The sequence below is a fragment of the Lichenostomus cassidix genome, chromosome 13, assembly GCF_008360975.1.
Source record: "Lichenostomus cassidix isolate B80296 chromosome 13, HeHo_3.0, whole genome shotgun sequence".
NCBI lineage: Eukaryota > Metazoa > Chordata > Aves > Passeriformes > Meliphagidae > Lichenostomus > Lichenostomus cassidix.
The window spans coordinates 1,398,396-1,414,729 of record NC_139494.1 but is presented as its reverse complement, the minus strand read 5'-3'; the positions used below and the strand labels follow the sequence as shown (position 1 = coordinate 1,414,729).

The 16,334-nt window shown below is 47.0% G+C and overlaps 1 protein-coding gene and 1 long non-coding RNA gene across 2 annotated transcripts in view; one reads left to right on the top strand and one right to left on the bottom strand.

The window, feature by feature from the left end:
* Window positions 1-14,098, bottom strand: part of CTNNA1 (catenin alpha 1) — a 120,850-nt gene extending 106,752 nt beyond the window's left edge. Inside the window, exon 1 of the mRNA XM_085073242.1 lies at window positions 13,956-14,098. The gene's annotated coding sequence lies outside the window, so the exon portion shown is untranslated. The remainder of the gene's footprint in view (window positions 1-13,955) is intronic.
* LOC146431025 (uncharacterized) lies at window positions 14,011-16,077 on the top strand. Its single transcript, XR_014854843.1, has 2 exons — window positions 14,011-14,132; window positions 15,923-16,077. It is a non-coding gene; the product is annotated as an uncharacterized LOC146431025 (long non-coding RNA).
* Window positions 16,078-16,334: the final 257 nt, after the last annotated feature.

The following is a 16,334-nucleotide window of genomic DNA, read 5'->3' as shown; positions in this document are numbered from 1 at the left end:
TTTCCCTGTGACTGCTCAGCCTCTCCCTCAGTGAATTCAAATACGATAACAGGTAGCAAACCACGTCACAGGATATTGTAGCAGAGTGCTTAATCCTTGGCTCCGGGAGAGCACATCACAACCCCACAGCCACTGCAGTCACTGCAACATCTAGAGGGAAACAGGACATCCTCTGGAAGAAGAACCCACTTGCAGTACAGCACTGGTTTGACAGCTGGGACAGCCCAACTGACATGGAAACAGGTTCTCCATGCCCCAGCCCCACCACGAATTTCAAGGACAAAGCAGCACAGACCACATGGTGGAAGAGTGAGCGGCGCTGAATCTCAAGTGTGGGAATATATAGAACGACGCCACTGCACAAGGAGTTGTGGCTGCCCAGCCTGTGGTTTCATAAGCAGCAGAAAAGCTGCTTAAAGACCAATGTTCATCCTCCCACACCCCTCCAGGAACTCATTCCCGTTTGCACATCACACCCCCTCCGTACTGGCACAGCTTTCCCCACGCCTGAGCGATTAACCAGATGGGGAAGGACTGATTTGGCTGGAGGGAAAGAAATCCATTTTTGCAAGGTGGGCTGAGATTCCCATCTGGCTCACCGTGCCACTACAGACACGGCTATGGCAAGGGAAGATGGCACCATCAGCTGGCACCCTTGGCAAAGCCAGTGGGAATACAGGGCAGAGCTGAACCAGGAGCCACTGAAAACTGAGCATCCAAGCAGAGCTTCTGCAGAGAGCAGGAATGTCCTCCCCACACACCTGATGCTCAGACATGTGAAGCCACAACCCTCAACCATGCTCACAAGCCCAGCACATTAACTGCAAACCCTTCGGGTTACTTTACTATATGATGGCATCATCATTGAAATGGAGGGTTCAACAGTAATGCAGTATCTTACTGGGGTTTAGTGCCCTTGCAAGGACATGAGGGCAGGGGAAGCACAGGAGTTTAAAGAAGCCACTTTCAGAGCTCTGTTCCAGCCAAAAATCTGCGAGCATAGCCATCCCTGGACAACTCTCTCCAGCTTTTTACAAACATGAAAGATCTCATCTACAGCTAAAAATGAAGGACAGGTCTCCATTCTGCTTCAACCAACCACCGTTGCCACCCTACTGCTCATCTCCCTGCCCTAAACAGACCCATGCTGGCACAGGCCTGACAAGTGAGCCACTGCATGGAGCTCAGTCTCAGTAAGCTGGTAACTAAAAATTCCCTTCCCAGGTTACTGTTCTGATGGAGGAGGTGGGACTGCACAGGGAGAGAGCAGCACTGAGATGAACTCTGCTTCTGAAATGCCCCCCAGGCCAGACCCCAGGCCTGCTTGGAGAGAAGGATGAGCAGAGGGATGTCTGAGCTGCTGGGGCTGCACTTCCACACCCCAGTACAGGGGCTGCCCTGCCAGGAACACAGCAAAAGGGTGGTATGTCCACAGTGCTCTTGCCAAAAGCCACAACTGAAGGCCTGAGTGTTTTCAATAACTGGTAATTCAAGGTTTTAAGAACAATTTCAGATATCTACTTCCATAATATTGCCATGCAAATAATTTCTAGATGTTGGCAAGCAGAGGAATGCAGCTCTGCAGCTGCTTTGCAGAAGTGCCCTGAAGGCACCCAAGGTTTTTCCAAAAGCCCCTGAAAGAGCACAATTTTAACAGTGAGCTCTGCACCCTGATGAATCACAAAACAGCCTAAGTGCTTGTGGTCCTGGTTTTCCAGGCTGCACTCCCACATACACCTGAAGGCACTGCTGGCTCTATCTCAGGATGCAGCCTTTCCACCTGCCCTCTACCAAATCATCCTGCAGCCACCCCACCTCTGGGCAACAGGAAATCTCTTTGGGTTACACAGCAAAAAACAGAAAAAACAAACAGCCCTGTGCTTCAGTCCCACCACCTTGTGCTGCCTGAAGAGTCGTTAACCTGACATCTGCTGTCACTCTTCACATTTTAACTCTCCTGCCAGGCTGCTTTCTAAAAGCTGCACTCACTGATTGTGGTTTTTCCCAGGGAAGCTAGTATTCAAGGAACAGTCTGACTGGCACAGAGAGGAGCTGACCTGGCCAGGTACAATAGACCACATGCTGAATTCCAGCATTGTGCTGTCCAAAATACCTAACACAGAACATGGGACAAGAACATTTTATACCTGGGAGGTTCCATTGGAACAAACTTCCTGCTGCTCCTCAGCTGCTCCCCATTCTGTGGGGCTGAGATACCCAGGTGCAGTAAGAGGTACTTCACTGCAGGTTTTTTCAGCTTCTTTCTCTCATATTTCTTTAAGTAGTCTCACTCATTTTGAATTATAATCTGGTCTCCTACCATGCTTCCAGACTGACTTTAGATATTCTGTACCACAAAATGAGAATAGTCATTACTCTACCACCCAGTTCATGAGGAGGGAACATGGTAGGATTCATAACACAACGACCCAGCTTCATCTTCCAGACAGAAAATGAACCAGACCCCCTGTTCCCAAGGGAATGCTTTTGTTTGGCTTGTTACCCAACACCCAACCCACCTGACAACCACCAGGGATCCTTTACCCCTGCTGAAGGTGGCAGACGAGAGCAGACAAAGATCTTCAGGAACTAGGTGTCTAACACACACCACTAATGCAAACCTTCTGAACAGTTCTGTTTCAAAAAGATTAAGGCACACTTCAATAAAACTCAGCTCACATGCTGGGGCTTCATCATGCCCCACTGACAATTCAAAACTGGTTTTCATATAACTAGAAGCATCCATAAAATAAAAAGTTTCATTCTTTCCTTTTACAGCCTCCAAATTAATTTGTCTGCCCTGTTCCACAAATAAAGCAACACTCGGCAGCCAAATAGCTGCGAGTCAAGGATGTTTGGTATATGTGATGCTTTTCAAGGAGGATTTAAGCAGGTTTTATTTAAGCTGTTTTTATTTAACATCAAGTATACATAACTAAAAACAGTCATCCTCTTCTAACATAGCCTTCAACTTTACATTTTGTCTGCTCAGCTACCAAATCCTCTCCCCCTTCCCCCCCATAAATGCCATGCAGGTACTACCTCATTGGAAATCCTTACTGTTAGAATTTCACAGGCTGAAATATTAATACAAACTCAGATGTCACACATTGTGCCAAAGCTCCTGTTTGTATGTACAAGATGAGTTTGATTTGAAGCTGTATTATGAGACTCAGGTCTTGGTGGTAAAGGTAGGATGTATTGGCTGTGTCTATATTATTAAACTCTGGAATGCCTCCAAGTTCTGAGGTGTGAGTAGATACATTGGCCATGTCCAGCTTGGTGTCAAGGCAAGACCATCTCTGCCACATCCCAAACTCTTGGTTTTCATTGAATACAGTTTTACAAAACTTTCAAGTGTGATATCTATACAAAACATGGAAACACATATGGGAAATAACTTCACAAAATCAAACAAACTTCTGTAGAAATCAATGACCATGTTTTCCTTGATGGAATTTCCTGCCACTCAAGTATCCTCAACTTTACTACATGTTTTAGCTTGTTTTTTTCCCCACAAACTGCAGTAACCACCCAAGAAAAATATGACATTCAGGTTCAGATAAGCCTGTTTCTCACCAGTGCCATTCCAGTTCCAGGTCTCTTCATCTCCTTTCGTAAGTTTTTCTCTGCTGCTCTTGTGAAGAAGACCCACAGAGAGGCATCTGAAACAGCTCATTAGACAGCCTTACACAGCCAGTAACAAACATGCTTCTCGACTTCTCCACTCATTTAGACCTTGCTACTGAGTTGAGAGATGAAACCTAATTTAATGTCCCTACAAAAATCCATGAAACTCCTAACTCTGTTTTCTCTCCTGCGTGGGTGTTGTCTCCCAGCAGAGCCAGCAGCCACAGGGAGCCCCTCACCTGTCCCCCGTGGCAGCACAGCCCAGCCCACACACCATCACACGGGAGTGGGCACAGGGCACATCACCAGATTAAGACGCCTCACTCTCCCCCAAGCAGTCTGTGCTATCTCCTAGCAGCTTCCAAATTGTCACCATGCTGTGGATTCGAGCGACTCATTTGCAGTCAAAATCAGGAAGGTGCTCTGTCACAACAGGTTTGCACTCCCTCACTCAGGTCTAGCTGTCACCGAGGGGATGAAGGCACGCTCTGCACAAGCAGCTTCACTGTGCTGGTCCTGGGACCTCAGCAGAGATTTCACAATGGCAAATATGATGTTTTCTTGGGAGATGCTGGTGCCAACGGCAGCTTCTTGCCTCCAGTTATGTAAGTGTTCAGCTCTGATCATTTCCTTTTTGACAGAATTATTTTACCTCAAAGGAGCTAGAAAGGAGGTGCATGGAAGACAAATCACAGCCAGCACAAGCAATTAGTGACTTATTTATGTCACACTAAGGCTCCAGTTCATGGATGATACCATGAAAGAACACAGGAACCAAACTCAGGCTTATACCCACTTAACTGCTCAGATGGATAATCTGATATGTCCCAACAAACTTCCAATTTATTTCTGCAGTTTTCAGTTTCCAGAGCTCATGCACGATTCCAGCTCCATAAGGAAAACTGACAGGTTATCAAGAGTGCCTTAGAAGACACACATTCTTCTTCTAAAAGCATCTCCTCTAAAACTAAGATTAATTTTTATATTCTAGCAAGGCTTTGTATTTGGCAAAAAGAAAAAATGTATCTCGAACAGCAAGCTATTACTGTTATTAATAATAACCACTAACTCTGCCTTCACATGGATGTTTGTGCATTTTATGCTGAAGATCTGCACCAACACGATGAAAGACAACTTCCCATATCAGAACAAGAAACCACCAGATTGGTAACTGCTGTATTTTGCTGTTCTGTGGGTCAGCACTGCGAGGCTCTAGCTGTGCACAAGGACATCACACCTGCATCTTAAGCAAACAGCAACATCTCTCATGAGCTTATCCCTGCAGTGATGGCAACTACAACCTGCCAAACCCAGCCCCTGCTCAGCCACATCTCTCACACTGAAGCTGGAGGCTCAAACTGTAGGTTCACACTCTGAAACACAAGGGGACTCAGCCTGGAGACAGGATGTTAGAGCTCAGGCATCTGCTGGACCACTTGAATTCAACTACCAAGAGCCCTTCCAACCTCAAGGTCTCTTTCCACTCTCAAGGCAGAAAACTCTGTGAAGCTTCCCTAAAATCATAGAGAAAGCATTAGAGAACAGCTTTCTGGCACTCTCTGAACCACAGAACACATTTCAGACCCTAGGGACACAGTCAGTGCAGATATAATAACTAGGCTGTGGCTTCAGAGCATGGCTCTTCAAACCCCAAACTATGCCAGCACAGGTTCCAATTACCAAACTTAAGTTAACAATGAATGCAAGAAGGGGCAACCTTTTAACAAGTTGATTTTTGCCACAACTGTATGTTAAGTAAGAAAAAGGTTGCTATAAATTAGTCCACTTTATCAGTTGGCAGAAGAATTTGCCAGGGCTGCAAAACTGATTCTTGCTTAGCTTGCAAAAATTCACTGATGGCTGGCAATAAAAGGAAAAGAAAACCTGGGAATTTTTGTTCTGATCTTCTTCAGCACTCAACCTGCAATAAAAAGTGCTGTTTATGCTAAAGAGTCAGAAATAACCAGAATCTGACCCCACTCAAACTGCATTTTCATCCCTAAATTGATATGTTGTTATGCAATACCCTTCAGTGCTTTTAGCTGACCACATCTTTGAAATCTAGACCTTCATTAGCAATTTAAAACAGTCAGAAGTACACAACCACTGGAGCTGTTGGAGCCGACACGTGTTTTGAAAAAAGAGACTCCCTATAATTAGGGGGTTGATGAAAATTTGCTTAAACTTGGAGCAAATGGACAACCTTGTATTAACAGAGACTAAATATCATATCTTTCTCAGCAGTATGCTCAACAGAGCAGCAGCTAAGGACTATGCAACAAAAACTTTTATGTTTTAAGAATGGAGTAAGTTTTCTAGTTTTCTCCTTTTACAACACCTACTAGAAGCACCCACTGAAGCAAAGGAGAACGTGAGTGTGAAGACTCTTCAAAGTAAAATGTTTTCTAAGTTTCCTACAAAAACTCCTTCAGAAGTCTTTTTTCAGTCCTCCTCTTTGATTCAGGAATGCTCTTGTCAGTCTTAGCTAAAAATTACAAAGCAGTTATTTTTTAAAGAAAAAAGTAACAAACCCCACAGGTGATGAGGCCGAGATTTCCACTTTATGCTCAGGGCAACCTTCAGCAACATCTCCCAGCTATAAACAATGAGTTACTCTCACAGGAAGAATTGCACCATCACCACACGCCCTCAGACAACTCTCAACTTGCAGCTCCACCAACACACACCGTGAGCTTGGAAGGGGGAAGGGGGGAATTCACAAAAACAAAGCCCAGAAGAAAGAGAACATGAATGGGATGCACAAGTGTGGTTTGGAGGAGTTAGGCATCTTTCAGTGACTGCACTAAGGTAGGATGCTCTGGCACTCCATCTCCTCAAGGCTGCACATCCTGGGAACACAGAGCCACTGAATGATGAGAACTTTGCAGCTTCTTCACAAGAGCAAAGCAAGTAATAATAAAAACACAGTGGTGTGATGAATTTTGGGACGCTTCCCAGAGCTCCTGCACAGCCATAACCACCTTCTGTCAAGCACCAACTCGCTAAGGGTGCACCACAGTGCAGGAGAGTCAGAGCTAACTATGATCTGCCTGGACAGGAATCCTTTGGAGTCACTGCCTTCACATATAGATGACCAATTAAAGCAACTTCTGTTTAAAAAAGAATGTCACTGTCCCACCCACATTCCATAAAAGCAACAGGAAGGAACCAGGTTTGAGCAAAAGGAGTCACTGCTTGGATGGTCTTGCTGGAAAGAAAAAAGAGATTTTAATGTACTAACATAGCCATTTACTAAGTGGAAACTAACTTACATCTGATTAAAGACATATTTTTCTCTCTCCACCCCTTCTTTTCACCCCCAGGAACAGGAAACATGACAAACATACAGAACAAAAACCAGATGAGCTAAAAAATCCTGTTCCATTGGCTTTGCACCAGCGTTTTGCCTCTGGTTCTGCTGAACACTGCATCTTTCACCGACAGCCATTGACTTTTCCCTAAGCCCACAGTAATATTCTGTTAATCAAATACTCATATTCAAATTGTCTTAACCAATTCTGTAAACTAAGTAAACCAGTTTAGAACACCTGACACTAAACTACTGATGCATAAAGACCAGAAATTAACTTTTTTCCTTGAGGTTATAAGCTTTGAACCCTGCACAACTAATCTGCATTATTCTGTTTTGTTACAAATCAACCCTCTAGCATTTTTTACTTTTTGTGCTACTCTTATTGGATTTTATGTAATTCTTTTTTCTCCCTAACCCCCAGCTAGGAGAGAGGAGAAAAAACTCCCAAAACAGTCTCATAATCCTACTGCAGTCCTCTCTGTACCCATACAAAGTAGAAGGATTGTGATTGAGGACTCCACCAGCAATGGAAGTGTCATGGAGTAACAAACACAGGCTATGCCCACTGTCCAAAAAGCTTTCCCCACATCTCCACTTTCAGAATGCACTGTTTAATATTACTCAGGAAATGTGTTTCCAGCCGCAACGGCAGTCATTTCTAATTAAACACATCTTCCAAAGAGTGGAAGTGGCAGGAACTACAAAGCCATACTTTGTACCAAAATTTAAACTACTCCAGAGCTTCTCATAGAGCCAAACCAGATTCCTGCTTTTCACTCAGAAAATATTCCATATCTTTCATTTTACTTGTAGCTTGTATGAAGTCGTTTGCCTCACATGGTTTCTAATTTAAAAGACATGAAGTCATCAGCTGGATGCTGTGATGGGAGAGCTGCTCTGCACCTGCAGCCAGGACTGTCACAGCCAGCAGCCACGTGGGCTCCTGCCAGCACTGGGCACTGGCCACCGTGGCCACTGGGCATATCTGCAGAACAGAGTCAGTCCAGGCTCCAACTCCTGCCTCAGGAAGCTCCTACACTGCTGGACCTCGGCAGAGAACCCCAGGGAAGCAATGCTACTTGTTTGCTCTTCTCTCATGGTTTTTATTGCTTGTTTTACTGCCTGCCTTTTGCTTTCCCTTTTAGGGATGACTTTACACACTGCCACCACCCAGGAAGAAGGTGGGGGAGAGTATGAGGAAGGGAAGATAAATGATGACAAATGATTGTAGGGATTAGTAAAAAGAAAAGTGATAACTACGACCAGAGAAGCAGAAGGAGATACCAAACACCATCCTAGAGCATCCATCACTCCACAAAGGCATCAAAGGAGACAGAGGATACTAGTCAGTGCAACAAGCAGAGCTCCTGCTTTATTTCCTCCTTCAGTTGTTGACAACAGTCAGCTCAGCCAAGACCAGGTGAAGGGCTTGTAATTCAGGGCCTCAGAAAAGGGCTAGACTAAAAAAGTTGATGGGACCAGTATAACCAAAACCTCATGATCACGGTCACAACAGGACAGACCTCTCAGCTATAGCAATCAGAACACATCAAACCCTCTGTCCACCGCTTACAGTTCATTGTTCAACTTCTCATCTTTTAAATGAATAAATAATTTAAGTTTCAGGATGCTTAAACTCCAAAACACCTGGACATCATCCGTTGGAATAAACTGCATGGTTTGCAAGTGAAGTAATTACAAGCTGTGTCATTTGCACACATGTCCAGAGCCCATCATGAATTATCCAAGACCAGGAATAACTCTTCAACACTGAACAGCAAGACTCTAGGTCTTTAAGTCATGCTAAAAGAGATTAGCTTTACAAGTACACATTACAAGGACATACTTGCAAGAAAGAGGGCAAAAACTGGCAGCTTGTACATCTTGATTAGTTGCACTCACACCCACTTTCACCTTCTTGCTTCTGAGCATACCACAGCTCTGTCCTCTGCTGTTCAACAACGCTGCCTCTGAATTCAATATTCCAGTCAATTAAAAAAAACATTTACCCACCTACAGCTTCAGCTGGAGATCTCAAGAGCACTTTGCTAAGATGAATACTGACCTGCTCAGTGTTACGCAGGTTAAACACCGTTTTATAGGCACACAGCTCAGTCCTGTTTACATGAAAAATTCAACTGACCTTTGTGGCTCTGTAAAGCTACATTGCTAGTGCAGCCCTTGTGCAGCCCATTTATTTAAGTGGATCTTCTGTGTTCAGGTTATATCAACCAGAGAAAGATATAGAAAGGAGAATCTCCCCCTTAGAGCCTTAGATCTGCATAGATATCACCTCCACAGGTGCCCAGAATAAAGTGAATGAAAATTCTGAGCCCTTGGGAAGTGGGAACAGCAGTGGAAGGGGAAGCATGAAAAATCACACATTCTATCAAGGCCACACGTTCCTGATAGCATTGACTCTTACTGACTTTAATGAAAAGCCACCAATTTAGTATTTACCTAAATGTCCTCTTGACCTTCAACTGAACAACAGCAATGACAGAACTGCGTGGCCTACACTTTCCCCTTAATTCCTTCAGTTAACCTCCAGGTAAAAAAAAGAAGGTAATTTTTTCCTCTCCTGCTCCTTCAGCACCTACTCACACGCTCATTAGTTTCAGCCTCTTCCTTAAAGTAGCTGTTGAAGGCTACTCCAGAACAGGGTGCACCAGTGGGTTTACAACCTCTTCTACCCTACTTGCACCAATATCTCATTTGCTTCCTAACATCAGCTCCACACAGAAATTCTCCTTAAGGGTATAGTAATATGCAGATCTATTCCAAAACAGGGCACTGATTGCTTAGAGACTGAGTGTTCTTTGGGAAAAAGAGAACACTTAGGATCTCATATTATGCCCAGGACAATCCTACCTGCCACACTAGTGCCAGCTCCCTGCCTACTTGGCTCTCAAGCCCCTCACTGCCAGCAGTTTCACTCACTCTTGGGCTGTAACAAACTAAAACACAGCTGCCAGAGAACCAACTGGCATCCAGCTTGGTTTCATGGGCACTGTTCCCCTCTCTGCCTTGGTAATGAATGGTTATTCCTTTAGCTACAGCTGTCCTCCGGTTTGCTTTTTCCATCCCTGAGTTTATCAGACTGGTTAGGGTCAGGAGGGACCTTAAAGCTCATCTAATTCCACCCTCTGCCATGGGCAGGGACACCTTCCACTATCCCAGGGTACTCCAACCTGGCCTTGGACACTGCCAGGGATCCAGGGGCAGCCAGAGCTTCTCTGGGCACCCTGTGCCACACTCACAGTGAAAAATTTTTCTCAATATCCCACCTAACCCTGCCCTCTGGCAGTGGGAAGCCATTCTCCCTTGTCCTGCTTCTACAGGACATTGTCCCACGTCCCTCTCCAGCTCTCTTGGAGTCCCTTTAGGCACTGGAAGGGGCTCTAAGATCTCCACAGAGCCTCCCCTTCTCCAGGCTGAACAATCCAAATTCTCCCAGCCTTTCCTCCCTCCTGCACAGCTGCTCCATCCCTCTGCTCATCCTGGTGCCTCCTCTGGACTCTTTCCAGCAGCTCCAGGTCCCTCCTGTGCTGGCCCAGGGCTGGGGCAGCTCTGCAGGTCTCTGGGGTCTCACCTGAGTGGAGGGAGAGAATCCCTGCCCTCAACCTGCTGCCCACACTGCTTTGTATGAGCCCAAGATACAGGCATAGGGCCCTGAATTGAAAGCCTTTCAGAAGAGGCTCTTGGGAGTCTAACTGATTAATAAGTAGCTGTCTTGTAAATTAGAGAAATTATAACAAGAAGGGAATGTCAATAGAGTGGGGGAGACTTTCCCTTTACAAACTACATTAGTTTAGATCTCTGTATTTAATAATTTCTATCACTTCACAAAGCATGGGGAAAAGAGGTTACTACTCCTCTGATTTCACCAGAGATATTTATAAACACATATCAAAGGACTAACAGATGTTTTCTGTGGTACATCTGGGATTAACAAGGAAAAATATGTAATAATATTGAGAGAAAAGGTAGCTGGCTCTTTAAATCCATCAGTCACGAGGAATTATGAATCATGTTTAAGTATCAGATTTGCCAATAGAAAAGTCTGGACTAACCTTCTGCACACCAGAAATCAGTTACACCCATTCTCACCCTGACTGGCAGATAAGGAGTCTCAGTCATTCAAAAAGAACCATCCCACTTCCAGTTGCAGTGACTGCATTCCTGCTGCAACTCCTCAGCCTCAATAAATCCATTTGCACCCAGTTCTGCTTCATGACACAGCAGGCCACTCTCAGTGCTTGGCTTTCCAGAGGAACTCATCCAGTGAGGCTGCTGGCATACAATTTTGTGGTAGCTCTATTTTAAATCTCATTTGCTGGATTAAAATAGTATGGAGTTAAAAGTAGTAATTATCAAACATCTGCACTTTCTCTAAAGCTGCAACACTGTTTAACCAACGCACGAGCTATAAACTCACTGAATGGAGCTGTTCCAGATTAGCTGTGAAACAGTTCGGGTGAATTCCCAGAGCAATAACGGATCGTTCCTCAAGGTCATATACACTGAAGTTCTGCAGCACAAGATTTTGAGTGATGGCCAGTTACGGCACAATAGCAGGAAGCCCCATCCCTGGAAGCATTCAAGGCCAGGCTGGACAGGGTTTAGAGCAGGTGCAGGGCTTGGGCAGGAAGGTGTCCCTGCCATGGCAGGGGAGTGGAACCAGACGAGCTTTAAGGTCCCTTTCAACCCAAACCAGTCTGTGATTCATCATTATGTTGAGTGCCTGTCTCATACGGCACTGTCCTAACAAAATGATACTCAGTCCTCGTTTATTCATGTTTCCTTTGGTGTCCAGCAAAGCTGAGAGACGCCAGTAGAACAGAACCCAGCAAGTCCTTGAACAGAAATACCACGGCCCTCGCTCCCAGCCAGCCCCACTGTCCACCTATGATGAGCAAGCTGGTTTGGCTGCTACATATTTTTTTCGATCTTAACTAATTCCCTGCATAAAAAAGGTCATTTAGAAATCAAATAGTAACAGCAGATTTAAATTCAGCAGGGCTGAAGTCCCACTAAAGTGTATTTCCAGCTCATGAACATTTCTACTAATGTGGACTCCTTTGCAAGATCAGTTTCTCGATCTTACAGCTGCAGAAGGAAGATATTCATGCTACTGAAAAAACACAAATTACTTTTCTATTACATCTCCCAGTTAACTTTATCAGACCAACAGAAGCCCTATGAAGAAGCTGCACATTAATGCCTGTCCTTACACATGTCAGCACAGAAATGCTGATGTTTCAAAGCTTAAAAATCCATTGTGAGGAAAGTATTTACATTTGTATTTTAAAGCATCGATTTGAGCACGGGATTTCTAATCTCTGCCCACTGCTCTCCCCCCGGCCACCTTGTGTAAACTTTTAATCTCCAATGCAGAGGCCTATTATTAGAGCTGGCTGAAAAAACCCTCAAGACTGAAGGCACATTGTTTGTTATGGAAAAGGTTAGGGCAAAGCCTTTCTAAAAACAAAGCCTAATAAACCTTTGTCTGTTTCTGCTGAGAAAAGGCAAAAAATCATTTCTGCGATGTTTTAGAAACTGTTTCTCTGTAAATGAAAAACAGTGACTCAACATCAAAGTATGCCCTTTTAAACAAAACGTTTCGATTGAGAAGGGTGAAATAAGTACAAGAAAACACTTAATGTGGCCTTGGTGCCCCAAGACAGAGCAAAGACTGCACCTAGCGTAAAATGAGCTGTGCTTTCACCTTCATCAACACAATCCTGCCTACAAAGCAACCAGCAGCTGAAATAAACAACCCCAGAGCCTTTAGCTGGTTTGAAAGCACTGAGAGCCTGGTGCAGCCAGCAGGACTGAGGAGTGCAGCCTCTCCCCCCACCTCCCTTATCCCAGTGCAGGAAAACCACAGGAAACCAGGAACTCAAGCACAAGTAACTGAAGCACCCAGAAAACACCTTGTGCACGACTCCCATCCCAAAATAACAATAGACAAAGACAAACGAAGGGGGAAGGGCAGCAAAGAGCTCCCAGACTAGTTCAATACAGATAACCCAGACACGCCTGGAGTCATAATTCCAAAAGCTGGGATGAGGACACGGTCATGGGGCTCACAGCCCAGCTGGGCGAGGGAGCGATCAATGACCCTCGCCAGACAACACCGCCTGGGCAGGGCCGGCGGGCTAAGGGCAGACGGGCAGGGAGGCGTGCCTTGATCACATCCAATTCCTCACTCAATATAGCCGAAACACACACTTTCCTGCAAACTTTCGGCATGGAAGACTTCACGTGTTTCGAACTGGCAAGAACAATGAATACAAGCCGGGTGACCCTGGCTGCCCAGAGAGCCCACGGGCACCGGCAGCAGACACATGGTCGCACACAACCCGGCAGCTGACACGCTCTCCCTACTTTTTGTCCGTGAAAAGTAGCACGAAACTTTCTGTCAGCGAAGGAGAGGCTCTCGCCTTCCGGCCCGGCAGTGGACATGGGGTGGGTGTCCCAAAACGTGGCGGAGCCAGGCGGAGGCGCGGGGTGTGCCCGGCTGTCCGTGTGCGGATCGGCACCGCGACCGGGGCGGCACGAGAGCTCGCTGCGGCCCCGGCAGCGCCGCCCGGACACACCGAGGCTCCGAAAGGCACGGGGCTCTCCCGGGGGCTGCCGGCGGTGCCCGGCCCTGCCCGCAGCCGGGGAGCGGCGCCGGGGCGGCCCCGGCAGCGCGGGGAGGGGCCTGACACCGCCCCGCCGCACCGAAACTTCGCCGGGAGCCGGCCCGGCCGCGCTTCTCCCCGCCGAAACGCGCTCGGCGGCCCCAAACACCGCCCCCGCCCCGCTCCCAACACGGGCCCCGCCGCCCCGGCCCAGCGCGGCCTCCCCAGGCCGGGCCCGGCTCCCGCCCCGGCGCGGCCCGCTCCGCTCCGCTCCCGTCCTCCGCTCCCCGCCCCAGCCCCGCGTCCCTCCCGAGCGCCGCGGCCGCAGGGCCCGGCCCGGCCCGCCGCCCAAAAGTTTCTAAGTGTGAGACCCGCAACTTTACCGGGGGCAGAGGCTGGGCTGGGTGGTGGTGCCGCCCTGGCTGCGCTCCGGCCCCGCGCTTTGTCCCGTCCCGCGGAGGAAATGGGCTCTTCCGGCGCCTCCCGCCCGGCCCGGCCGCTCTTCCCGGCACCGCCCGCCGCGCCGCCCCCGCGCCCTTCCCGGCACCGCCCGCCCGCAGGTGAGGCACGGCCGGGGACGGCAGGGCAGGGCAGGGCAGGGCGGGGCGGGGCGGGACCCCCTCAGCCCGGGCAGGGAACCCCTCACCCCGGCAGGGATCCCCCCTCACCCCGGCAGGGATCCCCCTCAGCCCGGGCAGGGATCCCCCCTCACCCCGGCAGGGATCCCCCCTCACCCCGGGCTGGGGAACCCTCACCCCGGGCTAGAGACCCCCTCACCCTGGCAGGGACCCTAAAAGCCCCCTGCCCCCCGGAGCCTCGCCTCGCAAAGCTCCCCGGCTCTCGGCTCGCTCCGCAGGCCGAGGGGCTGCCTCTCCTCACAGCCCTGTCCCGGCCGCCCCCTGCCCAGGTTCTCAGGACGCCACTTTTGAGGTACAATCAACAAATTCGAGGTCAAAATCTGGCCTTGTTCTCCTGAGGAAGTAAGTGCAGGACACCAAGAGTCTTTGGAGAGAGAGGAGGTGATGTTTGGTGGGATTTGAAGGAGACAGAGGAAAAGTTATAGCTGGATTCCCCTTGGCTTTGTGAATTGGCGTTTTGTTTTGAAAACCCAGATAGTTTCACTTTCCTGAGAGCTGCTGCTTTTAGGAAAAGCCTTGTTTTCATCCAAATGTCTACAATAACAAGACTACAGGTGAGAGGAAAGCCCAGGGGTACAAGGGGGGCCACCAGAGCCCCTCTAAGAAGAGAGGGAGGTTTTGGGAACCTGACCTTGATCTGCAGAGGTAGTTCTGCGGCTGGAGAAACTTGTCTGCATGCAGTAATTTGTTTCAAAGTTTTCTTTGAAAAGTCTCAGTGAGCCTCTTGTGGGAGAGCGATTGTTTTTACCCTGTAACAAATTACTCTGGGACTTTCCGTGGTGTGTTTTGAGATGGGTTTTAATACAAATCTCTCCACAGAACTTACACTTGTACTGGGTTGTAAAGACAACTGAATAAATTTAATACATTTCATGACTCATTTGCCAGCACTTCTGAGATACCTGAATCTACACACTCCATCCTTTGTTATTAAGCAAAAAAATAGAGAGACTGAATAACCTACAAGGAAGATTCATTCAGGGTGCCACATTAATTCAAGGTATGTAATAGAGCAGAGGGAGTTGGCCCCAGGTCAGTGTCACAGCACAGGTCACCATTCCATGATGAGGACCATCACTTTCCTCCAGGTCCTGGTTCGATGAGATTTGCAGAGCTGTGTTTCCCATCTTTGCCATATTCCTACAAGCCTTTCCTGCAGCAACACAGTGTCCTGCAGCGAATTAGATTGCATTTTTCCTTCCTGCAGGTTTAATCCAAGAAAAGGATCCAAGACAAGGAAGTAAGCAGAGTACTTGTAATATGTTTTATAATCCAGAAAAAAATAGGGATCAAGAGCCTAGCCTTGGCAGTGAGTGAAATTAATCTAAAGAACGTGAGATCTGTAATTAAGATTCTGACCGAGATACAGGTTATTAAAAATATATATGGTCTCCAGTGCCTTAACAAACAGACTCCTATGGAAACACAGGGAAAACAGATTTTTAAAAATTCTTTGTATTTCCTGCTTATACCAAACCATTAATATTTGGTGTCAGTTGCGCCAGGGATTCAAACTACTCATTTCTCATCTGTAGCATACTCTCAGTAAAAATTGAGTTTACACTTCAATAGCTTGCTTTCTTTCATTACTCCTTTTAATATCATGTCTTGGCCTCCTGTGGAGGCTTCCACATTTGGCAGTTCTGTGTGCCTCACATCCTTTCAGGACAAAATGTCAGATTAAAAAAAAAAATTCCTTTTTAAACCTACAGACTCAAAAGTGGAAGGCCTGGAGTTGTGGCGAATCACACATTCTGCACTGCACCACTGAAAAGCAAAAGGAGAAGTAGGAGATCAGCTGGCAGCTCTGTTGGTTCATGGAGTGAGTTAAAAGGCTCAGCAAACAAAAAATAAAATTATGTAAAAATAGAGCCAGCTAGCTTGAGATTGGACTTTGTCTCTTAATTAACAGCTCTCTCTGAATCACAGCACTGGGCTCTGTCAACAAGACTAAAATGCAGGGGGTTGTTCAGACAGGCACCCAGCAACAGTAGCTCACGGCTCCCATCCAGTCCATGGCATTGGCAGCTAGAAATCTAATGCATTTTCTGAAATGAATTACAAGTCTGCTGCTTGACCTCAAATCTTCCTGCAACAGTGTTTGTGGTTTTATAATCCCATTTT